This window comes from Jaculus jaculus, chromosome 1 (genome assembly GCF_020740685.1).
Source record: "Jaculus jaculus isolate mJacJac1 chromosome 1, mJacJac1.mat.Y.cur, whole genome shotgun sequence".
In the NCBI taxonomy this organism is placed as follows: Eukaryota; Metazoa; Chordata; class Mammalia; order Rodentia; family Dipodidae; genus Jaculus; species Jaculus jaculus.
The window spans coordinates 78,257,823-78,282,558 of NC_059102.1; the positions used below are offsets into that span (position 1 = coordinate 78,257,823).

The following is a 24,736-nucleotide window of genomic DNA, read 5'->3' on the forward strand; positions in this document are numbered from 1 at the left end:
GAGTACTACATTAATTTGTTAGCATATTGCCATTTGTAAAATACAATCCTTTCACCCCACATCACATATGGTATACATACTTTATTATAAATTACAGAAAATAATGTAAAAGAGTCACATACATACATACAAGCATAGTATATGAGTACATATGTGATAGATTATGGAAAGAGAGAGAATTCAACACAGTACAATTAAGTCTTCACTTATCACTTACAAAAATAATATTTATAAACTTATTTTCAATTTGAATAGATTATTTATGTATAAATAGTGTACATGAGCAAATGTATAGCATTTTATTTTGTAGAAATATTTCCCTTAAACTTGTATGTATGAAATATGAACAAATGTTTTGTATTACTCATACTTTATTTCTCTCTATGTTTACAAACTTTTTAAAATGTTTATTTATTTGTTTATTTATCCAAGAGAGAATTGGAGAGAGAGAGAAAAAGGTGTGTGTGTGTGTGTGTGTGTGTGTGTGTGTGTTCTAGGGCCTCCTGCCACTACAACTGATGTCTAGAATCATACACCACTTTGTGCAACTGGCTTTATTGTTAGTAACAGAGAATTGAAACAAGTCATCAAGCATTGTAAGCAAGCACCTTTAACTGCTGATCCATCTCTCCAGCCCCATTAATATTCCTTAGAATATGGGGATTTCGATTAAGAATGGATGAAACAAGGACTCAAAGTAGAACATCATTGTGTTCTTATAGCCATTTCAAAGCCATGCTGGGAATCAATGCTGAGAAACTCATACTTGCTCCAGCACCATGTCAATTAGGGGTCCAGAGTCACAGCTCAAGAACAGCCCAAACTCTCCATTTTTGGTTGACAGGTGCCATTCAAGCAGCCAAAGGATTGATTCTTGATATAATTGCCAAACTTTAAAGCTAGATTTCCATCTGTCCAAATGTAAATTTTAACTGACAGTATTTTTGTAAATAAATGAAGGAATAAGACAAGGCACTGTGTGTTACAAACTAATACAGTATCCTCACAAATATTTACTCTGCCAGCCATGGACAAGATTAGCCTGTTTTGACATTGATTATATCTTTAGATATTGATTATGTTTATAGATGAAGTGCCAGTGCCTTCTTTTCCTACCTCAGGCACAGACTCATCTTTTCATTAGATACATGAACAAACAAAGGGCAGGGGAAGGGAATAGTGGAGAGAGCTTACAGAGTTGAGTGATTTACACTTGTATCAAGTACTGTGCTCTTAAATGATAAGAATTATATATGTATATATATTGAACAAACTTACAACGGAAAAAAAGGAACATTTGGGTAAGATAGCCTAGATTTAGAGCAGAAGAAAAAAAATACATGTTCCTTTTTTTTTTTTTTTCCTCTAAGGAGCAATGTTTAAATCTAAGGGTCAGGGTTTAAATCCAGAGTGGATAAGTTAGCAGATATGTAGTGTTACATGGTTACATGACAAAAATATACAAATTTAATGAAATCGTACAAATTACACACACACACACACACACACACACACACACACATATATATATCTTGGACCAAAAATCAAGAGGTAGCAAACATGATGTATGTGAATCCTACACTCTGGAGGTACAGGCAGGAGGATCAGGAGCTTAAGGATAGCCTTGGCTATATGACTGCTTTAATGTAAACAAATTAATATTAATAAAAGACATTCTCCAACAATAGATAAGATTCTAGGAAATAATAAAAAAGATAGCATGGTATCTATTTGTCTTGTTACAGGGATTTTCTACATGGATGAACAACACAAATTTAGGGAGGACAATTTAAAGGAAGAAAAGGTATTGGATCTTCCTCAAAGTCACTATGGAAAGGCGAGAAGTGTAAAAACTTAGGAAGGAGAACCCTATTATCTTTAATAGAAGACATAAAATGAATGCTTTCAGGTTGGAAAGATGGCTCAAAATTTAAGGTGCTTTCCTGCAAAGCCAAATAACCTGGGTTCAATTCCCATTACCCACATAAAGCCAGATGCACGAAGTGGCACATGAATCTGGGATCTGTCTGGCATTTGTTTGCAGTGGCTAGAGGCTCTGGCATACCCATCCTCTCTGTTTCTCTTCTCACGACTTCCCTCAGCTTGTAAATGAATGTTGTTTTTATTTTTCATGGATGTTTTCACACATCTCCTACTGATGTGCCACCACTGTTGGCCTCTACCATTTGGTCCCACAATCACAGTTTCCAAAGCACAGTCCTGATTATTTCACTAAGCATATTAGGAAAACAAGTAACAACACCAACACTTCTTACTTACAGAGTTTATTTATTTATTTTAAACAGTCTTCAAAGACTTCACCAACAACCTCACCTCAATCTTTTGAAGTAACAACCCTTCTTCCTTATCAAATTATGTGACTAAGTTAATTCTTACCTTCAACATGCCCTCATTTATTCCCATCCCTTTGCTTCTGTGTTTCTTTTAAAATGAAATGATTTTTTGTAACTCTATACAAATGTTTTTCATGTAGCTCAAAATGCCATTTACTTTTGTATGCATACATTTAATGGTAAAGTAGATAAATTAAAGCCTCTCCCTTCTGAATGCTTCTTCCATTTTACTTGACAAGTTGTCGATATCTGCCTGTAATATCTTGGTACCTGTGTGTTGTCAATGTTTTCCCCACATTTAAGATATAATTATATTTCATGTATCTTGTGGTAACAATCTTCAAATCTGTTTACAGTTCTGGGCCATAGCAAAAGTACAGGTAATCTTAGAGATGTATAGTGTCAATCCATGTTGATAATTTATTTCCTACTTTTCTCTTGTCGCCACGATTTATTTGCTATCACCAACAAATATATTACATTAGACATGATTTTGCACTATTTTATTGATATATATCCTTGTTATTACTCAAGTATTCAATTGCATAGCACCAAAAATTGAAATCTTTTAAACCCAAGAAATTGATAATATAAATGTAGCTTTGGCTTTAAAGTATTTGCATATTTAGATAAATTATGAACTGTTTCAGGGCCTTGAATTACTTATTATAGGGAAAAACCACCTCTAATACAATATTTTACCAGTATTAGATGGGATGGTTTACCTCATGTACACAGGACACAAAAAGAAGTCCTTCAAATGGATGCTAATGTCTTTCTTTCCATATTCCATCTCACAAGCTACACTGTCTTATCTAAAAAGCAATATCAGAAAGTTAATTACAAAGAATTCTCCAAAAGGATGATTTATTCCAAGTTCTCTAAAATTATTCATGTTAAGTGTGGTATAAGTAGGAATGTTAACAGAAATTTTTAAGTTTACTGTATTTTTTTTTAATTTAATTTATTAGTTTTCATTTCAGTGAATACAGGCAGTTTGGTACCATTATTTAGGCTCATCTGTGATCTACCCCCTCCCACTAGACCCTCCTTGTTAATGAAAATGGGTCGTGCATTGTGGAGTTAGCCCCCAGTTATTAGTATGATAAATGTCTCTGAAAATCATCCAGATGTCCATCATTAGAAGAATGGATAACAAAGATGTGGTATATCTACACAATGGAATTCTATATAGCAGTAAGAAAAAACGACATAAAGAAATTTGAGGAAAAATGGTTGAACCTGGAACAGATCATTCTCAGCGACCTTACTCAATCACAGAAAAAAAATCGACACATAGTCTCACTCATCTGCAACACCTAACCTGAATCTGCCCAAGATGCCTTACATACCCACCAAGCACCTCATGGACTAGACAATAAGGTGGATGGGAGGGCAGGGAGGGAATCAAAGGGTGGAAGACAGTTTACTGTATTTTTATCTGGCATTTGTTTGTAGTGAAAAACTTGTGATGCAATGAGGAATACTCCACACTGGGCAATCTGACTAGATATGCTGGTTCTACTTACGAATCGTGGACTTTCAGACAGGTCCTTTACTTGTTCATGCCGTCATTTCTTCACCTGCAAAAAAAATGAGGAGATTGGACTAGAACCATGTTCTTGTAAATTACTTATAATAACTGGTTGTTCATTTTTATTTTCTGAATTAAACTATATAGAGAGGCAAAAGGTCAAACCATTAAAAACAGAGTTGGTCTGAATGAAACTAACAAAAAGAAACTTAGCACCTCCACATTTCTCAACTATCACTCAGATTTAGTCCCAAAATCTAGACTAAGCCCAGTTATAGGTAAAAGTAGGATTCTTGGAAAGTTGCGATAACTGACCTGCTACATAGGTTTACTCAGAAACTATGCATAAGAGACAGCTTGAATTGAAAAGTTAGAATCTACAAGAATTATCTTACCAAGTATTTTGAATACATTCTTTAACTAAATTCTGCAGGGAAAATAAAATAACACAACACAAAACAAAATATAAACAGCAAGGGACATAGATCAGCTGGTAAAGAATATGTTTCAGTCTGAGAAGGCCTAAATTCAGTCCTAGTCACCCACATAAAAACTAGGTATGGGCACATACACGTCTGGTATGTGCGTGTTGGTGGGTGGGGGATTACACAATCACTGTGGCACACAGCTCAGCCAATGTGACTTGGGTCATTATACACAGAGACATTTCCTCTTACTCATAACTGATGGCTAACCCCACAATGCATGACCCATATTCCCCAACAAGAAGGGTCCCTGCAGAGGGGGCAGGGCAGGGAGAAGGCTAGTGATGGTAGCAACATGACTATACACTGTATACATAACTAAAAAAATAAAAATAAAAAAAATAAAGAAGGGGGTTATTGAGAAATTCTGTCTCAAGGAAATAAAGCATAAAAACAATAGATGAGAACATCTGACTTTCTACTGTGGCCTCCACTTGCATGCACATGGGCATGTATGTCTGCACACACACAAGAGTACACAAAACACACACATCAAACCACAGTACTATATGCTCACAATTGCCCACAAAAGATAGCCTGGCTTTTAAAATATATAACATTGACAAAAGTGAGAATGATTAGAAATTCTTGTTTTTTTCATTTTAGCAACCAAATTGGAAACACCATTTAATGTGCATTAATTATGCTTTCACAAATTCACCAGAATAAATCATATTTCTAGGTGTCTACAATAGTATGGGAGGGTTAGTGTGCAAAAACCTTGCAAAAATCATGCAATATGTGCTTTGGAGTCAGATAGATTTTTAACCACAGTTTAGTATTTGTTTTCTTCAGAATTTATATCTCTAAGCTGCTGGTTAGTTTAAATGACAATGATCATATTTATTCATCTTGCTTTTGTTGGTGTTTTGTAATTATTAAATAATATGTGATATAGCAAAGCAATAGCTCACAATCAGGGAATAAATATGATTAGATGATTTTTTTAATTTCTTTTTTTTTATTTTTCCTATTTTTTAATATAATTCCTTATATAGTAATCGATTCTCAGCCAGACTGACACATTGCTAGCAACTCAGCTAGTCGATGCTTTCCTTCATGGTGGTTTCCAGCTTCCTAACCTTTTGAAGCTGTAAAAACAAAGTCAAATAATGACACTGCTGTGGCATAAGTATAACCTGGGATCAATACATTGTGGTTCCTTGAATAAATTGCAATTAAAGGGGCAGTGCTTAATTACTTGACAGTAGGCAGTCTTTCTGGCCCAAATAAACTTAAGCATCTGTCTGTTTAATCAGCTGATCACTATGGACATCACATGTGTTTCACCAGGAGACCATCAGGTTATATTGACCCCTGTCTATATCATGGATCATGTGGCTATATCTGCATGGTTTATTTCTTATAAAGGCACTTTGTAAAAGAAATACTCTTGTTAAACAGTGATGAAAACCTCTCAGTCTAAATAGGTTATGGATCAGAGAAAGTTCTCAATAAATATTTATTTGATATATTCAAATTTACACATGTAAATATAATTATATAATTTATGGTAACAAACTCCATTATAATAAAAAGTTATGTAAAATGTAAAAGTATTACCAAACACAGTGTTTAAAATAATAAGTCAGGATATTAAAAACAAAATGCCAAAATTAATATTAAAATGAAAAAGTTGAGAGCTGGAGTGGTGCGTAAGCATGAAGGGCTAAATCAGCCAGGCTTCAGTTCCTCAGTACCCTGAGAACATCTGCACACACATAAGTATATACTTACACACATATGATATCACCAAACTTACTCTACACATACACTCCAAAAAGAAGATAAAATATTTGCAGCAAAATCAGTGCACTAGCTTTTTTAATCATTGTTATCTGGAATAAAACATTGTAATCTATGAAGGCAAAATTGATGTCTCATTGACCTTGACATATCCTAGACTAAATATAACATCTGGTTAATGGTAAGAGTTCATGTTACTATGCTGCTTTCCAACTAAGAAATTAATATTAGGATCAATGGATACACCATAATTTTATCAAAGTATGTTTTTATTCTCAATTTCAAGTGGTATAAAAATATTTTTTGCAGAGATACAAAAATATATCCACTTAAGTAGATTAAATCTCAGTGGATAAAAGCTAATGTCAATTTTGTACTTTTTCATGTCTTAGGATGGGAGTTTAAGGACACTAATCAAGAGTATGTGTTTCCCATGCATAAAATGGGGTGTTGATGGGTAGCTTCCTGTCTGGTCACTGTGATCCATTTACTGAGGGAGAAGGATGCTCAGGATGAATCGATAGGTAAAAGAACATGCTGTTCTGTAGCAGGTCTGGAGAAGGAATGTGCTGGCATGGCACACACAACAATATTGTGGTTCTGACTGATAGTGATTCTAATCTTTGGCTTTGTTATCAATATGTTTGAAATGTTTCAAGACACAGTTAGAATCCTTGGGAGTGTATACAACTGCAGTGTCATTAAAACAGCATAGCCATTTAAAAATATTGTTTAGATCCTTAAGTTTTATCCTAGAGCATGGAGGAAAATAAAATCTGCTTTGTCTTTGTGCTACAAAACTCATCTTCCTCAGCATTCTTTCTTCCTATTCCCTTTCCTCAGCATAGTCATAGTCTCCTTCACACACCACCTGTCTCACTCTTTTGCTTGCCATCTTCTGTTGTTAAGATTCCTTGTCTGTCCTTCTTTTTCAGTTGGCTTAGCCAAGAATCAGACTTCTGTCTGTGAATACATTTTATTTTTTCCTGCAGGTATTTTCCCCCTCCAATTTCCTTCTATCTATCTATCTATCTATCTATCTATCTATCTATCTATCTATCTATCTATCTATCTATCTATCATCTTCCTTTCTTTCTTTCTTTCTTTCTTTCTTTCTTTCTTTCTTTCTTTCTTTCTTTCTTTATTTCTTTCTCTCTTTATCTCTTTCTTTCTTTCTTTGAAACAAGATTAAAAGCTTCTAACTATAGAATGTCTACAATTTCCATTCATATGTGCCAGTGCAGTGATCTGATCTCTTATCATGAAATACTTTCTCTAGATTTTTTAAAGTAAGAACAGTTTTTTTTTTTATTATTTTTTAAGCTAAAACCAGTGTTAGGGCATGGTGTTTTGAAGTACAAACTGAAATTTTGATGACTTGAAAGTTTGATGACAAACACATATGCACACAGTGAAGCACTGTCCTTTATGTGGTATGCAGCACCACCCACTAAACATTCTGCCACTGTGAACAAGGTCATATCCGCCAGGTATTCACTCTTTGCTAATTACTAGGAATCATTCATATCATGCAAAATTAAATGGGTCATTTTTTGTATTAAATATATTAATATTAGCATATGTGATTAAAAGTGAAGAAAAGTTTAATTCCTCTTTTCCTAAACAATTTGTGGTACACTACTGTTTTATTTTCAAATCATTTTAATTTTAAAAATAATAAATGTAAGTGTAATCATTGTTATTTAGATACAAGCATGTGAGTATATGTACACATTGACACATCTTTTCTAACTCTAATTCTGGTCATCAAAAATACCTTTCCAGTCAACATCATGGTATAAATTATGTCTAAATAAACACTTACTGGAAGAACACCAGGGGGCTTCCGGTCAAGATGGCGACCGCCTAGCTGCACTACAAACAACGAGGGAAAAAAAGGCAAGTATTCAAGGGAAATTAGGAACTTTTTGAAGACGGAGGGCACAGATTGGGATAAAAGAGGGAAGCACACACCCCCGCAACCCACGCCCCGCCACCCCGCCCATGGCGAATAACTGCCCAAGACACCTGCGCCCCACCCCCACGTGCCTCGAGACCACCCCACGCCCGCCCCACCCCCCCCGCGCGTTCCTTGCTCTCTATCCACACACAGCAGGCACGCCCCAAGCACCCCGTGCCCCGGGCGCCCAGGCGTGCCCCGCACCCCCGCGCCCCCCCCCCGCGCGCCCTGAGACCCCCACGCCCCACCCCCACGCGCCTCGAGCCCCCCCGCACGCCCCGCCCCCGCATCCCCCCCCCAGCGCGCCCAACGCTCCCTACCCACACGCGACAGGGGCGCTCAAAGCGCCCCGCAGCGTCCAACGCCCGGGCGCCGAGGTGTGCCCCGCGCCCCCCCGCGTGCCCCGAGACTCCCCGCGCCCCACCCCCGCGCTCCTCGAGCCCCCCCGTGCACCCCACCCCCGCCGCGAGACTGCCCTGCAGCGTCCCGCAGCATCCAGCACTCCATCTTACCTCAGCGTGCTCCACGCCTCCTGCGCGACCCACGACCCCCTGGACCCCCTCACCCCCCCCCCCGCGTGATCCGCCCCCTCCCCCCCTGTGAGTCCAGAGCACCCCACGGTATCCCACAGTGCCCTGCGCTCCTAGCTGCCCCCCCTCCCCTCACGCCCTGCTGTTCTCACATCACTTGCCGCCGGTCAGTTTCTGCTGTGTCCTGATTCCGTACCCACATCATCTGCCTCTGCACTACAATTGCACGTGCAGTGGGCCCAGTCCCACAGCAAGAGCCACATAAGTCCACACTGAGTCACTAGCGCCAGCGCAGGTGCCATCCTCTACCTGTACATCGCCACCCATCCCCCACACCCCTGAGGCAGAAGAGCACAGACTGTTAACAGACCCCAGTGTACCCAGCCAGAATCTAGGCACCTTCAGGGCTTGCTACCTGAGTCCCCTTTCAAGCTCAAAGGCAGGCAGCTTAGGTGCATTACTGGGTGAGAATTCAGGCAACTTTGGTGCCCCTGCCAGGCTATAGGTAGGCGGCTTTGGCAAGAGTGAGCAAAAACCCAGGCTGCGTACAACTGCCCCAGGATGCCTTGGATTTGCATTAAGCTAGATCCCAGGCTGCTCCACCCACCTACCTGCCCATACACTGACATGGGTAGACCACAGCGCAAAAGAAATAACACGAAAAATGAAATGGAAGAAAATCCAGACAGATCACCCAGTCCAACAAGGATCACAACAAACCAAAACATAGAAGAGTGTTTAGGATCAGAACATCAAGTGGAAGCAATGAACAATGCAACCCTGACCAAACTACTGCTAGATCTGACAGGAAAGCTACAAAGGATAGATAATCGTATGGATGCTACCATCACTAAGCTAGAGCAATATGATAAGACACTGGAAGGAATTCAAAGAGAGCTAAGAGAGTTGAGGGAGAATGAAAAAAAAGAGGACCTTAAAAATCAGCTGGCCACACTAAATGAAAACATAAAGAAATGCAAGGATGATTTCCAAGAATCATCAAGAAAATCAGAAAATGAGACAAAAAGGGAGCTGGACAAAGCGATGGAAGTGATACATAGGAAAGTAGTAGAAAATGCAAACTTAATTGAACAAGTCCAACACTCACTAGAGGCTCTCAAGAATAGAGTCAGCGAAGTGGAAGATAGAAATTCTGATCTGGAAGACAGGATGGAAGAAACAGTTCGAGAGTCCAAAAATTTCAGTAAGTTCAAAAGTTCCTGTGAACAGAACATGAGAGAATTGTGGGATACACTTAAACGTCCTAATATCAGAATCATTGGAATACCAGAAGGAGAAGAATTTCAGACCAAAGGCATGGAGAACTTATTTAACACAATAATTGAAGAAAACTTCCCCCGTCTCTTAAAAGAAAGGCCCATCAAGATTCAAGAAGCAAACAGAACTCCTAACCGACTAGACCAAAGGAGAAACTCCCCAAGGCATATTATCATTAAGACTCTAAACATTGACACCAAGGAAAAAATCCTAAAAGCAGCTAGGGAAAAACAGCACACCACTTTCAAAGGAAACCCCATCAGAATTACTTCAGACTTCTCAATGGAAACCCTGAAAGCTAGAAGGGCCTGGAATGATACTCTCCAAACTCTAAGAAACTATGGCTTTCAGCCCAAACTACTCTACCCAGCAAAAGTCTCCCTTATAATAGATGGTGAAAGGAAAACTTTCCATGATAAAACTCAGCTTTACAATTATATGAACACAAAACCAAACCTACAGAAAGTACTCCAGAAAATTCTCCACAGAGAAGAAACAAATAACCAAACACAAATGCCTACAAGAAGAAGATCACAGCAATCAAACCCAGAGTAGATACAAAAAAAAAAAAAAAAATTCCATGGAAATGCCAACACACCTCTACCACCACAAAATGACAGGGATCAAATCAAATCTCACAGTCATCACCCTAAACATTAATGGCCTTAATTCACCCATCAAGAGACGCAGGCTAACAGGGTGGATCAAAAAATTAGACCCCTCAATCTGCTGCCTTCAAGAAACCCACCTTACCACTAAAGACAGAAACCTCCTCAGGGTGAAAGGGTGGAAAACAATATTCCAAGCAAATGGGAATAAGAAACAAGCAGGTGTAGCTATATTAATATCAGATAAAGTTGACTTCAAACCAAAAACAATCAAAAAAGACAAAGAAGGCTACTTCCTACTTGTAAAGGGAACAATCCATCAAGAGGATATTACAATCATAAATCTGTATGCACCAAACACAGGGGCACCACAGTTCATAAAACAAAACCTACTTGACAATAAAACAGAAATAACCACCAACACCATCATAGCTGGGGACTTTAACACACCATTATCAGTAATAGACAGATCATCCAAACAGAAGCTCAACAGGGAAGTAAGAGAGCTCAACAAAACCATAGAGCACTTAGACCTAACAGACATCTACAGAACTTTCCACCCCAAATCCACAGACTACACATTCTTCTCAGCAGCCCATGGAACATTCTCTAAAATAGACCATATACTGGGTCACAAAGATAGCCTCCACATATTTAGAAAAATCGACATAATTCCCTGCATGATATCAGATCATAATGCTATATTCCTAGAAATCAACAACAAAAAAACCAACAAGAGCCTCAACGGCAACTGGAAACTGAATAGCACACTCTTAAACAATAAATGGATAGTGGATGAAATAAAAAATGAAATTGCAAAATTCCTGGAATTGAATGACAATGAGAACACATCATACCAAAACTTGTGGGACACAATGAAGGCAGTCCTCAGGGGAAAATTCATAGCACTCAATGCCTTCATAAAAAAGACAGAAAAATCCCAAATCAATAGCTTAACCATCCACCTAAAGGCATTGGAAAAACAAGAAAAATCCAACCCAAAGAGCTCCAGAAGGAAGGAAATAATTAAAATCAGAGCAGAAATTAATGAATTGGAAACCAAGGAAACAATTAAGGCAATTGACAAAACAAAGACCTGTTTCTTGAAAAAATAAACAAGATTGACAAACCTCTGGCCAATTTGATCAAGCAAAAAAAGGAGAGACTCCAAATTAACAAAATTCAAAATGAAAAAGGAGAGATTACAACAGACATCAGTGAAATCGGCAGAATCATCAGGACTTATTTCAAAAACCTCTACTCCACAAAACTGGAAAATGTGCAGGAGATGGATAAATTCCTGGATGCATATCATCTACCAAAGCTAAACTCAGAGCAGATCAACCACCTCAATGAACACATCACGCTCATGGAGATTGAAAAAGTAATAAAAAACCTCCCAAAAAAGAAGAGTCCAGGACCAGATGGATTCCCAGCCGAATTTTATCAAACCTTCATGGAAGAACTCAAACCAATCTTCCTAAAACTGTGCCACACAATTGAAGAACAGGGAAAACTACCCAACTCCTTCGATGAAGCTAGTATCACCCTAATCCCAAAACCAGGCAGAGACACCACAAGAAAAGAAAACTATCGGCCTATTTCCCTAATGAACATAGACGCAAAGATCCTCAACAAAATTCTCGCAAACCGAATCCAACAACACATCAAAAGCATTATCCACCTTGACCAATTGGGATTTATTCCAGGAACACAAGGGTGGTTCAACATACGAAAATCTGTCAATGTAATACACCACATAAACAAACTTAAACATAAAAATCACATGATCATTTCGATAGATGCAGAAAAGGCCTTTGACAAGATACAACATCACTTCATGATCAAAACATTGGAGAGAATCGGCATGGCCGGTTCACATCTTAATATAATAAAGGCAATATACAAAGCTCCAAAGGCCCAAATAATTCTTAATGGAGAGAGACTGGAGGAATTCCCATTGAGATCAGGAACAAGACAGGGATGTCCTCTCTCACCTCTGCTTTTCAATATAGTTCTGGAAGTCCTAGCCCAAGCAATAAGGCAGGAGAAGGAAATAAAAGGGATACAATTTGGAAAGGAAGAAGTTAAGTTAGCTCTATTCGCTGATGACATGATTGTATATGTAAGAGACCCGAGAGACTCCATCCCAAAACTCCTGAAGGTGATTAACTCCTATAGCAAAGTAGCAGGATACAAAATCAATGCACAAAAATCGGAAGCATTTCTGTATGCAAATGACAAAGACACAGAAAAAGAAATAAAGGACATAGTCCCATTTTCAATAGCAAAAAATAAAATAAAATACCTTGGAATAACGTTAACCAAGGAAGTAAAAGATCTATACAATGAAAATAAAAAAACTCTCAAAAAAGAAATTGAGGAGGACTTGAAACGATGGAAAGACCTCCCATGCTCCTGGATAGGCAGAATTAACATTGTGAAGATGACAATCCTACCAAAGGCAATATATAGATTTAACACAATTCCAATTAAAATCCCTACAATGTTCTTCACAGACATAGAAAAAATGATCTCAAATTTCATATGGAAAGGCAGACGGCCTCGCATATCCAAACATATCCTCAGCAAAAGAAATACCTCTGGTGGCATCACCATACCCGATATAAAGTTATACTACAAAGCCATAGTAATAAAAACAGCATGGTACTGGCATATAAACAGGAGTATAGACCAATGGAATAGACTTGAGGACCCAGATTTTGGGCCAAGCAACTATAGCTACTTGATATTCGACAAAGGCCCAAACAATATAGACTGGAAAAAAGATAGCATCTTCAACAAATTGTGCTGGACAAACTGGATAACCACATGCAGGAAACTAAAACTTGATCCACACATTTCACCATGTACAACACTCAAATCCAAATGGATCAAAGACCTCAACATAAGACCAGAAACTCGAAAACTACTGGAAGAAAATTTAGGAAGTACTTTCCATGATATAGGAATGGAAAAAGACTTCTTGAATAAAACCCCAGTGGCTCAAGTTCTTAAACAGTCACTCAACCATTGGGATCATATGAAGCTGAAGAGTTTCTTTACAGATAAGCATATAATAAACAAAGCCAATAGAATACCCACAGAGTGGGAGAAAATATTTGCAGGTTATCCAACTGATAGAGGCCTTATCTCTAGAATTTACAAAGAACTCAAAAGTCTAAACAATAAGAAGACAAATACCCCACTCACAAAATGGGGCACAGAGTTAAACAGGCAATTCACAGAGGAAGAGATACAAATGGCAAACACACACCTAAGAAAATGTTCATCATCCCTAATGATCAGAGAAATGCAAATTAAAACAACTATGAGATTCCACCTTACCCCAATAAGGATAGCCAACTTCAAAAGGTCAAATGAAAATAAATGCTGGCGAGGATGTGGAGAAGCAGGGACACTCATTCACTGTTGGTGGGAATGCAGGATGGTATAACCACTTTGGAAAGCAATATGGAGACTCCTGAAAAAGCTGACTATAGAAATATAACTGTTATACCCAGTTATACCATTACTGGGCATGTACCCTAAAACCTTCAAACCAAAAGCCAGAGAGATTTGCTCAACCATGTTTGTAGCAGCTCAATTCGTAATAGCTAAAAGCTGGAATCAACCCAGATGTCCATCATTAGAAGAATGGATAACAAAGATTTGGTATATCTACACAATGGAATTCTATACAGCAGTAAGAAAAAACGACATAAAGAAATTTGAGGAAAAATGGTTGAACCTGGAGCAGATCATTCTCAGCGAACTTACCCAATCACAGAAAAAAAATCGACACATAGTCTCACTCATCTGCAACACCTAACCTGAATTTGCCCAAGATGCCTTACATACCCAGCAAGCACCTCATGGACTAGACAATAAGATGGATGGGAGGGCGGGGAAGGAATCAAAGGGTGGAAAACAGTAATCCGGACCCAAATGGCAATGGTACCATAAAATTCTACTTTTTAAAAGACAGACCAAATGACTGAACCTTCACTAGTCCCTTACAGGAAACACCTGAACCACAAGACACTGGAGAGGGTAGGATCAAGACTGACCTAAATCTCCTACATCTTCTTTCCCTCCCTCTCCCCCTCTCCCCTCTATCTCTCTCCTCTCTAACTCTTGTATATTAGTTATCTTTTTCCTCAATTTCTTAGTGGACACTGACCTGTAACCCCCACTTCCAGCTTGGGCCTACAATCCACAATGAGCTTTTGATCAGAGAAACCTACAAGGTTTCCCAAAACAATGACAGACTTCTGTCAGAGTAATTGATGACCCACCAAAGGCCAGTGGTAAGACCCTATTGCTGAAGACTCCATATGCAGCTGACACGTAAAATGGAATGACATGACTGGAAGCCAGGAGAGAGTCAGTCCCCAGACAGTCAGCGTGTCTAGTGCCAGAAGGCGCTACATAGGCGACTGGGGGAAGTGACCAAGATCTGTCCAAGCAACACATTGTTTAACCTAAGTAGCAACAAATAACCGGATGTGATGCCCACACAAGTGCAAGAGTGGTACACAGCCATGGTGAGGAATCAATTGCTCTTGATTTGGCTAACTGATCCACTCAGTGGTACTAGACCCTTAGCTGGAGCTGGGAAACAAGTCAGAACCATACCCAAACACAAGCCCACTCTACAATATCAAGCTACCATCAATCACGGGGTATAAGAGGGCCTACACCTATCAAACTGTCTGTCAAAAAAGTAAGTGTTATCTCAATTTTCTGGGTGCTAACTTACTCTCCGTTGGAGAATCTGCTTCTCTTTTCCAGATAGATGCAGATCCTAAGAAGAGAGCTGCCCCAACATACCTCAGAAGGGGCCCAACTGAAACTAAGGACAACTGGCGAAATAAGCAAGGGTGATGTTTTCCTGTGAACCGGATACCAGCACAAAGGGGAAGGAGATCAATGCAGAGAAATCAACTCCTACCAAATCAGAGAGCCAGAGCCTCAGAGGCCCCCAACACCTCAGCACTGAAGCAGACCAAAAATGAACCCAACATGGCTCAGGGAAATCTTGCGGAAGAGGGGCCGGAAAGAATGTCAGAGTTACATGTTGGGTCATGATTTTCAGAGACATTTATCATACTAATAACTGGGGGCTAACTCCACAATGCATGACCCATTTTCAATAACAAGAAGGGTCTAATGGGAGGGGGTAGATCACAGATGAGCCTAAATAATGGTACCAAACTGCCTGTATTTACTGAAAAGAAAACTAATAAATTAAATTAAAAAAAAAATCTAAAAAAAATATAAATAAATAAATAAATAAATGAGAAAAAAAATAAACACTTACTGCATAGAAAATAAGAAAACACTTGTGCATGAATGCATATATATCAAAATTCTTGTTTGGCATATGGTGGGTGTGGTTTCATGTCTTTATATTTTCAGTGTCCAGACAATAGGGTGGGTGGGGCAGGAGGGGTGGGTAAGGGTAGAGGTGGGGGACACAAAACTAGACCCATATGGCAATGGTACCCTAAAATTCTACATCCTAAAAGACAGACTAAATAGTGAACCTTCATTAGGTCCTTAGAAGGAACACCTGAATCTCAAGGCCCTGGAGAGGGTATAATTAAGACTGACTTTAATCGTCTCCTGTTTCTCTCTCTCTCTCCTCTCTCTCTCCCTCTTCTCTCTTTTCTATCTCTTTCATATTACCTATCTTTTTCTTTCCTTTCTTTGGTGCTAACCTGTAACTACCATTACTAGTAAGTGGCTAACATAAATAATGATCTGTTGATCAGAGAGAACTACAAGTTTTCCCAAAAGAAGACAGATTTATGCCAGAGTATTTGATGACCCACCAAAGGTTAGTGGAAAGACCCTATTGATGAAGATACCATATGCTATTAGTATGGAACATATAGTGATCTGGCTGGAACCTGGAAGAGAGTAAGACTCCAGAGAGTTAGCTCATCTAGTGCCAGAAGGTGCTATATGAGAGACTGGAGGAAAATGATCAATATCTGTCCAAGCAGGTCGTGGTCTAAGCTACTCAGCAGCACACAACCTGACAGGTTGCTCACACAAGTGCAATAATGGCACATAGCCATGTGGGAAACCAACTGCTCTTGATTTGGCTAACTGATCTGCTCAGTGTAATGGAACATATAGCTGGAGCAGGGATGCAATTCAGAACCATATACAAAATTAAGCGCACTCTCCATTACCAAGCTCCCACAAGTTGTGGGCTACATGAGGGCCTACCTCTATTAAATTCTCTGTAAAAATAACAATGGTATCCCATTTATCTGGTGCTAACTTCACTCTCCATTGTAGAATTTGCTTCACTTTTTCAGATGGACGCAGATCCTACGGAGAGAACCAGCCCATCACACCTCGAAAGGGCCCAAGGTTAAACTAAGAGTAATTGGAAAAATAAGCAAGAGTTCTGCTTTCTTGGTGAACCTGGTACCAGCACAAGGATGAAGGAGATAGACACAGAGAACACTCAACTCCTGCAAAACCAGATATCCAGGGACATAAAGACTCCCCAGACCTCCTCACTGAAGCCGACCTAAAATGAACCCAAGATGGCTCAGGAAAATTTGTGGGCAAGGGGGGCAGAAAGAATGTTAGAGCCACATGTTGGAGCATAATGAACAGAGATGTTGCCTCTTACCCATAACTGATAGCTAACCCCACAATGCACAACCCATATTTCCCAGGGAGAAGGTTCTCTGTGGAAGGAGGGAGGTAGGGAGGAGGTTAATGATGGTACAAATAGGACTGAATACACTGTGTATATATCTAAAAAAAAAAAAGGAGGGTAGAGGGGTTCAATCAAAATTCAAGATATTCTGAGTAAGACATATGAAAACCTACTTTTTTGAATAATGGCACATCCAGAAGCCATATATTTTTACTAGATAGGATACCCTTCCAGTGAGTTGTTAGCCAGGGAGGTCCCTGTTGCCTCCAAAAAATTACAGGCTATTGCCAAGGCCATTGTTTTTTTTTTTTTGTTTTTTTGTTTTTAATTTATTTGAGAGTGACAGACACAGAGAGAAAGACAGATAGAGGGAGAGAGAGAGAGAATGGGAAAGCCAGGGCTTCCAGCCACTGCAGTGGAACCTGGGGAAGCGAGCCTTGAACTGGGGTCCTTAGGCTTCACAGGCAAGCACTTAACCACTAAGCCATCTCTCCAGCCCGTTTTTTTTTTTTTTTTTTGAGAAAGATATGGTAAAACCCTATTTTTCAAAACTCCACATTCCTGAGTGGCAAAGTTACTGAGAAATCAAGCTGGTCCTGAGCAGAAAACCTTCTCCCTGTGGCCCAGCTAACTGAAAGCTGGATAAAGCTGCACTGTACGCAGTCCTATGGGAGACAGAAATCATCAGTGGTGCCAACAGTGGACAATGAAAGCCTCAAGTTTGACCAGAAAGGCCAAATGGACAAATGAGTGCAAGAGTGGCATGTCTGTTCTATAGGAAACCAACTGCTTTTTAACTGGACTGAAGGCCCACTCTGTAGGGGAGAATACATGCCTGGTACTGAAAACCTAATCAAAAGCCTATGACAGGGGAGATCATGAGCCTTAGGGGTATAAAGCCTGCTCTTGTCTGTATAACTGCATATATTACTCTCACCAAACTGCCCTGAGAGCACTACACTTAATGTTCATATTCATATATTAATGGCACTCACTTCTGATTATAGAAGCTTCTCTTTTCAGGTGGTGATGACCACTGGGATGATGCAAAAAGCAACATAGTGCTGAGAAGAGACAGAGGAGTGTCCAGCATTGAAACATCTCACACCCTCCAAGGCTCAAGAGGTGGCAGAAAGAATGTAAGAATGGTACCACCCCTTACAATGCAACTGTCTGGACAGAAATTGGCCTCGATATCCATGACCTAATAGTGCCCAGCAATACCTTCACAAAACCCTTATAATAGGAGAAAAAGATGATGACATCAAATTAAAAGAGAGAATAATGGAGAGAGAGGGGGGGTATGATAGAAAGCAGAGTTATGAAGGGGAAAGCAGGGAAGGGGAAGGAATATTATGGTTTGTTGTCTTTAAGTATAGAAGATATATATATATATATGATAATAAAATGCAAAAACTTCAGTTTCAACTGAGTGGATCATTTATTTAAAAATTAATTCATGATAATATAAATACAAGAGAAATAAAAGTTATCATTTTCATTTTGTATTATGTTGAGTTATGGTTAACTTCAAAATAATCATTTAGGGGTAGATAGATGGCTTAGGCAATTAAGGGCTTGACTGTGAGCCTATGGACCCATTTGGCTCTCTGGATCCCATATAAACCAGGTGCAAAAGGTGAGGCAAATGCACGTTATCGCATGCCCACTATACGGTGCAAGTGTCTGGAGTTCGATTGCATAGCTAAGACCCTGGAATGCCAATTCTTCTCTCTCTGTTTCTCTTACTCTCTAAAATAATAATAATAATAATAATTTAGAAGTACGAACAAACAGCTATTAAGTAAGATCTATCCACTGTAAACCGAATGATTGCCTTCCAAGGTTATCCACTTTACCAGTTCTCAGAACCTGAGGAGATGTTTGTTATATAATGTTTGTCATATAGCAAAAGGAAATTAAGGTCACAGAAATTTATGCTGTGCACAAACCAACCTAGAGATATTGGCCATTATTCTGGATTGTGTGATTAGTCCCTAACTAGTCAGTCTTCTTACAAATGAAAGAGAAAAGGCAAAGTGGAAAAGTGTGAGTCACCTGATTGTGAATGCACTACTTACCATGTGCCTTACTGGGTGAAAGGTGGATAGCTGCCATGGGCTAAGGATAGCTAACAGGTTCAGAAAGGCACACATGAAGGAAATGGATTTTCTTCATGAAGTCCAGAAAAGAACAAAGTAATGCTGTGTGTGTGTGTGTGTGTGTGTGTGTGTGTGTGCACGTGCGCGTGTGTTTACAGGTTTTGTGTACATATATTTTCATTCCTCCAGGGTGTACACCTAGAATGTGAAGTTCCTGGTCATGTTGCTCTGTGTTTAACATTCTAGAAAAAATTCAGGTCCCAATTAGCACTCCATTTATGTTCCTTCAGTAAAATTATAGTTTCTGAATATCTTCACAAATGCTTAGCATTATCTATAATTTCTTAAAATATCATAACCATCTTAGTGCAATTAAAGTGGCCAAACATTGTGATTTTTATATTCATTTAGCAAAGATCTAATCATGTGAGCTCTTTTTATGTGTACTTACCATCTTACATCATTACATTCATTCAAATATTTTATTCCTTCTAGTACATTTTGATACAGTTCATAAAGAAGAACTATTTGTTATTTTAAGGGATAGTATTAAATGAGGTGACTCAATGAACATGCATATTTATCTGTATTATGAAGACTTGGAAAGGAAAAAATGCTTAATTTGGATGACATCAAATGAGCATCACTGTGCTACCAAAAAATTAAAAAAAAAACCTGAACATTCCAATAGTTTACTTTAATATAAAGAAAAAGAGAAATATTAGCCATACCTGCTAAGGAAGGTGAATGAACTGAAGTTGCATGTGGAACAACTCAAGTTCAGAGTCAAATTGGCTATAAATTAGACAACACTTGAACATGTATATTTATTATATTGGTGTACAAAGCATGAAATGTGTTTCCCAACCCCTTGATTAAAAGCATAGGAAAATGATTCATAGAAGTATTATTAGCATTTACAAGCTGTTTTCAAAACATACAGACAATGAACTAAGAAGAAACTTTCAGGACCAAGTGAATGTGTTTCGGATATAGTCATTCTAAGCAATTTCATTACCTTTATAAAATACTTCCTAAGTTTACATTATATTAGAAATAGTTAGATGGATGGATAATAGATGGAAAGAACGTGGTTTCATTAATTTTTTTCAAGTCTCAATTTGCTTTTTCACCATAATGCAAGTTAGTTTGTGAACTCTTTAAACATTTATGTTGTTTCAGTTCCTGTGATAAGCTCTTTACATATTTCATTTAATATTCATTACAAGGTTAAAAAAATACTTCACTTGCTGTTTTTGATATAGATAATGAAACATATGTAGCAAAAGGTAAATATTTGCCAAGATTTGATGTTGGTCACTGGTCTAATGGGCCATCTGCCAACATAGGCTATTCTGTCTCACACTGTCTATAAAAGGGTAATAAAACCTCCGATCAATCTCTCAGAGCAGTAATTAAAACCAAATAAATTTCCATATTTATGCCCACATTTTTCATTAAAACAACTGCAATTACTCACTCAGAATCTTTCCACAAATTACTAAGTGTCGTAGAATGCAGTTATGAGCCAGGGAGATGAGTATTTAGCCTCATGGACTTCATAGAGTACCAGGACAGTATTATATTTCCATGGGTTTATAAAATGATGATAACTTGTATATAAGGAAAGTATGGTGAGCTATGAGAGCAGAAGATATGTCTATAATCTGAAGAAAAGAGTCGGTGTCAATCTTCAGAAAGGAATTTGAATTGGGGTACATAAATGAGACTTCCTACACTAACAAAAGTCATTACACATAAAATCGTATAATCATACAGTGTTAAAATATGAGATATTAACCACTAAAAGACAGTTGTGATGGATGTGGTAAGGAGCAACATGCAATGTGAACTCCAATCTGTTGTGGCAGATTATCTAGATTAACTGTCACTCTGCACTTACAGGAAAACTGATATGACTGAGGGCCAAGAATGATTGTCATTGAGAAACTGACACAGTTGTAAATGAGTTTGTTGTTACAGGTATATTTCTTGATACTTTGTGGTTTAGTGGATTGCAGATCATTTAACCTTGGGTATTTATAAAACCTTTCATGAACTAAACTCTTTGTGGTTCTTACTTAAAAAAAAAAAAAAAAATCATTGTTTTAGGTCTTCCCCTAGCTGTATGCAGGTCCTATCATACCCTCAACAAAAGCCAATCTGTTTCTTTCAGTGACCAATTACATTTTGATGGAGATTAGGAGTAACATAGCAACTTTCTCTATAGAAAGGGGAATGGATTTGTTGAAATAGAACAACTTATTCACCACTAAGGAAAAAAAAAAAAAAAGTTTGTTAATGCCCTACATGTTTGCAGGTTGGTGGATAGCTATGTGGTATTCAGTCATAGCCAGAACCTTGATCCTTTAACTTGTTAGGCTACAATGAAAAGCTGTTAATTCATCTGAAAGATAATAGTGGGTGAAGAGAGTTTAGGAGCTCTCAGACTTTGAATTCTAACTTCTATATGATGCTAAGAATTTCTAAAATCATGTTTCAAATTTGATTATGAATAACATCTAACTCATTCTCTTTGTTTATTAATTAAAGTTTTTACAGCATGGCTATTTGAGGGCCTATGAAAATGCAGACGCATGGAAAATAATTATTAGCTATATATATTATTTCCCAATGATCCTGAGTAGGGGCTGGATAGGCAGTAAATGGTGAATCACAAAGCTGGGTCACGGACTCTTAAGGAAAACACGGTTTTCAAGAGAGATGGTCATGAGTGTCTGTATTAGGCACAGGTGTTAACTCATTCCAGAGTATTGTTATGTGGTCTCCATCTTATTAAATGTCATTTTGAGAACAGAATGTGGTAATAAGAAGACGGAATGAAGTAAGTTCTTATTTCATCAATCCGAAGTCTCTGCTTAAAGTTCCAGTGGAAACCGTTTTGGCTCATTAACCTTTGACAAGTGGTCCATTTTCACCTCATTTTTGAAACTAATTGAGTTGTGCTCCCTGAATTGTAAGAAAATCTTGTATTAGAATCAAAACACATGAAACTACTTTATCCAGTTTTTCTATCAATAGATGATTATGGTAATGCCAACACCCCTGCTGGCCTTCCTTCACTACACAGCTGGCAGCACTTGACCCAGTATCAGGGCATTACTTCAATTGGGCAGATTTTTATGCTCAATGGTTTGTTTTGACCATTGTCATTCTTCTGCAGTCCTCTCTACATGCTGAATTAACATGATTTAATTGCTGTACAAGTAGAAATTTTACATTACCTCTTTAGACAAACCAATTAAGGAATTGCATATAAAACAGAATGTTGCCCTACATGTAAGCTTAAAGTAATGAATATGAATCACAATGAATGTTAGGAAAACATGCATAAATATATGTATTTATAACATCAATACCATGTTAAGTTGAATATATTACATAATCATTGTCAGGTTTTGGTTCTGGACACTTTTCTCAAACTCAGCATGCAAATACTTGATAATAATGCTATCAATTTTGTATTACACTACTCACTATATTTAAATCTTTTATATTATCAAATTGTCTTAGACTAAGCACAGGATTTTCAAAGTAGCATTGAGTCTATTTCATTGAGAATTTTATCCAGAGAAATTTATATTAGTTCTCTCATTTCTGCTTATGTGCACAAAATACAGTGTAATGATTCTTACAAGTTGCCATATGTGTAAGTGGCTTTTGTTTCATAAAAATATTTAACAATATACAGTTGAGTATAATCTTCACAAAATTGATAAATCACACAGTAGTTGTGTGTGAAACCAGTTGTGAATGGAAATTTTCCTTTACAATACTTGAAAAGTAACAAAGATAGAACTTTCAAACAATTTATCAGATAATTTATCCAAATATAAAATGAAACAATCACCTTGAGAATAGTAGCTTCAGGACTGGAGAGATGATTTAGCAGTTCATGTGCTTTCTTGCAAAGCCTAAAGACTCAGGTTTGATTCTCCAGGACACCAGATACCCAAGGTGGCACATGCATCTGGAGTTCGTTTGCAGTGGCTGGAGGCACTAGCATGCCCATTCTCTTTCTTTCTTTCTTTCTCTCTCTCTCTCTCTCTCTCTCTCTCTCTCTCTCTCTCTCTCTCTCTCTCCCTTTTTCTCTCTGTCTCTCTAAAGTAAATAAATGAACAGGATACCAGCACAAGGGGGTAGGAGACCAACACAGAGAAAAATCAACACCTACCAAATCAGACAGCCAGAGCCCCAGAGGCCCCCAACACCTCATCACCGAAGCACACCAGAAATGAACCCAACATGGCTCAGGGAAATTTTGCGGAAGAGGGGGCAGAAAGAATGTCAGAGTCACATGTTGGGTCATGATATACAGAGACATTTATCGTACCAATAACTGTGTGCTAACTCCACAATGCATGACCCATATACCTCAACAAGGAGGGGCCAATGGGGAGGGGGTAGGTCACGGATGAGCCTAATAATGCTACCAAATTGCCTGTACTTGCAGAATAGAAAACTAATTTTAAAAAATTTAAAATAATAAAATAATAAAATAAAATGAAAAAAATAAAGTAAATAAATGAAAAACAAAAATATTTTTTAAAAGAAAAAGATTAAAAAATTATGGTTTTAACATGTTTCACTGTATTGCAAATTTACATCTTTCTCTTTGAATCAGAATTTGGAGGTGGAACTGTGGTCAGATTCATGCTGTTCAGGGAGTCATTGCACAAGCTAAAAGAGGCTGTGTGAAGAACGTACAATGATGGCCCTGTAGTTACAGAACTTCTAACCACAATTCATAGTGTTTTCCCTTTTCCCAGTGCTCAAATTCTCTATGACCTAATAGCACCTATACAAACTAAACTCTTTTGTTCTTATTTCTAATGTGTAATTCTAAAATGCCAGTATTTTCTATCCTCACAAATATAACCATCTCTTTCACTAATCTTGCCAATATCTGTATGGGAGATGGGAGACTTACAAGAGAAAAGAAAATAAAATGATTTATATCTAGCAACTTTCACTGAAGCATTCTCAGCTCATTAGCATATTTTGTATTCAGGGATAAAAATATGCAGACTTGGGGCTGGAGGGGTGGCTTAACAGTTAAGGCATTTGCCTGCAAGGTTAAAGGACCCAGGTTCGATTCCCCAGGACCTACATTAGCCAGATGCACAAGGGGCCACACCTGGCTGGAATTCCTTTGCAGTGGGTAGAGGCCCTGGAGCATACATTCTCTTTCTCTCTGTCTCTCTCTCTGTCTCTGTCTGTCTCTTTCTCTGCTAAATGAATAAAAATAAAATATTAAAAAAAAACATTCAGACTTGGAATAGTTTTATGTTCTTTGAAAATCAAAACTTAATGTATAAAATGAGTATAAAATTTCATCATGAATTTAGGTATGTGACAACTCTATACAGGAATATTACTTAAATTTTTCATTAATGTTGAAATTATCTACAAAAATAAGGTTGCACTATTTAT

At 38.1% G+C, this 24,736-nt stretch overlaps 1 protein-coding gene across 50 annotated transcripts in view; it reads right to left on the reverse strand.

Moving 5' to 3' along the window:
- The window catches only part of Ptprd (protein tyrosine phosphatase receptor type D), a 2,343,620-nt gene that overhangs the window by 2,097,302 nt on the left and 221,582 nt on the right, over positions 1-24,736 (reverse strand). For all 50 annotated transcript variants that reach the window (XM_045148487.1, XM_045148550.1, XM_045148541.1 and 47 more), the window contains exon 2: positions 3,884-3,937. The gene's annotated coding sequence lies outside the window, so the exon portion shown is untranslated. The remainder of the gene's footprint in view (positions 1-3,883; positions 3,938-24,736) is intronic.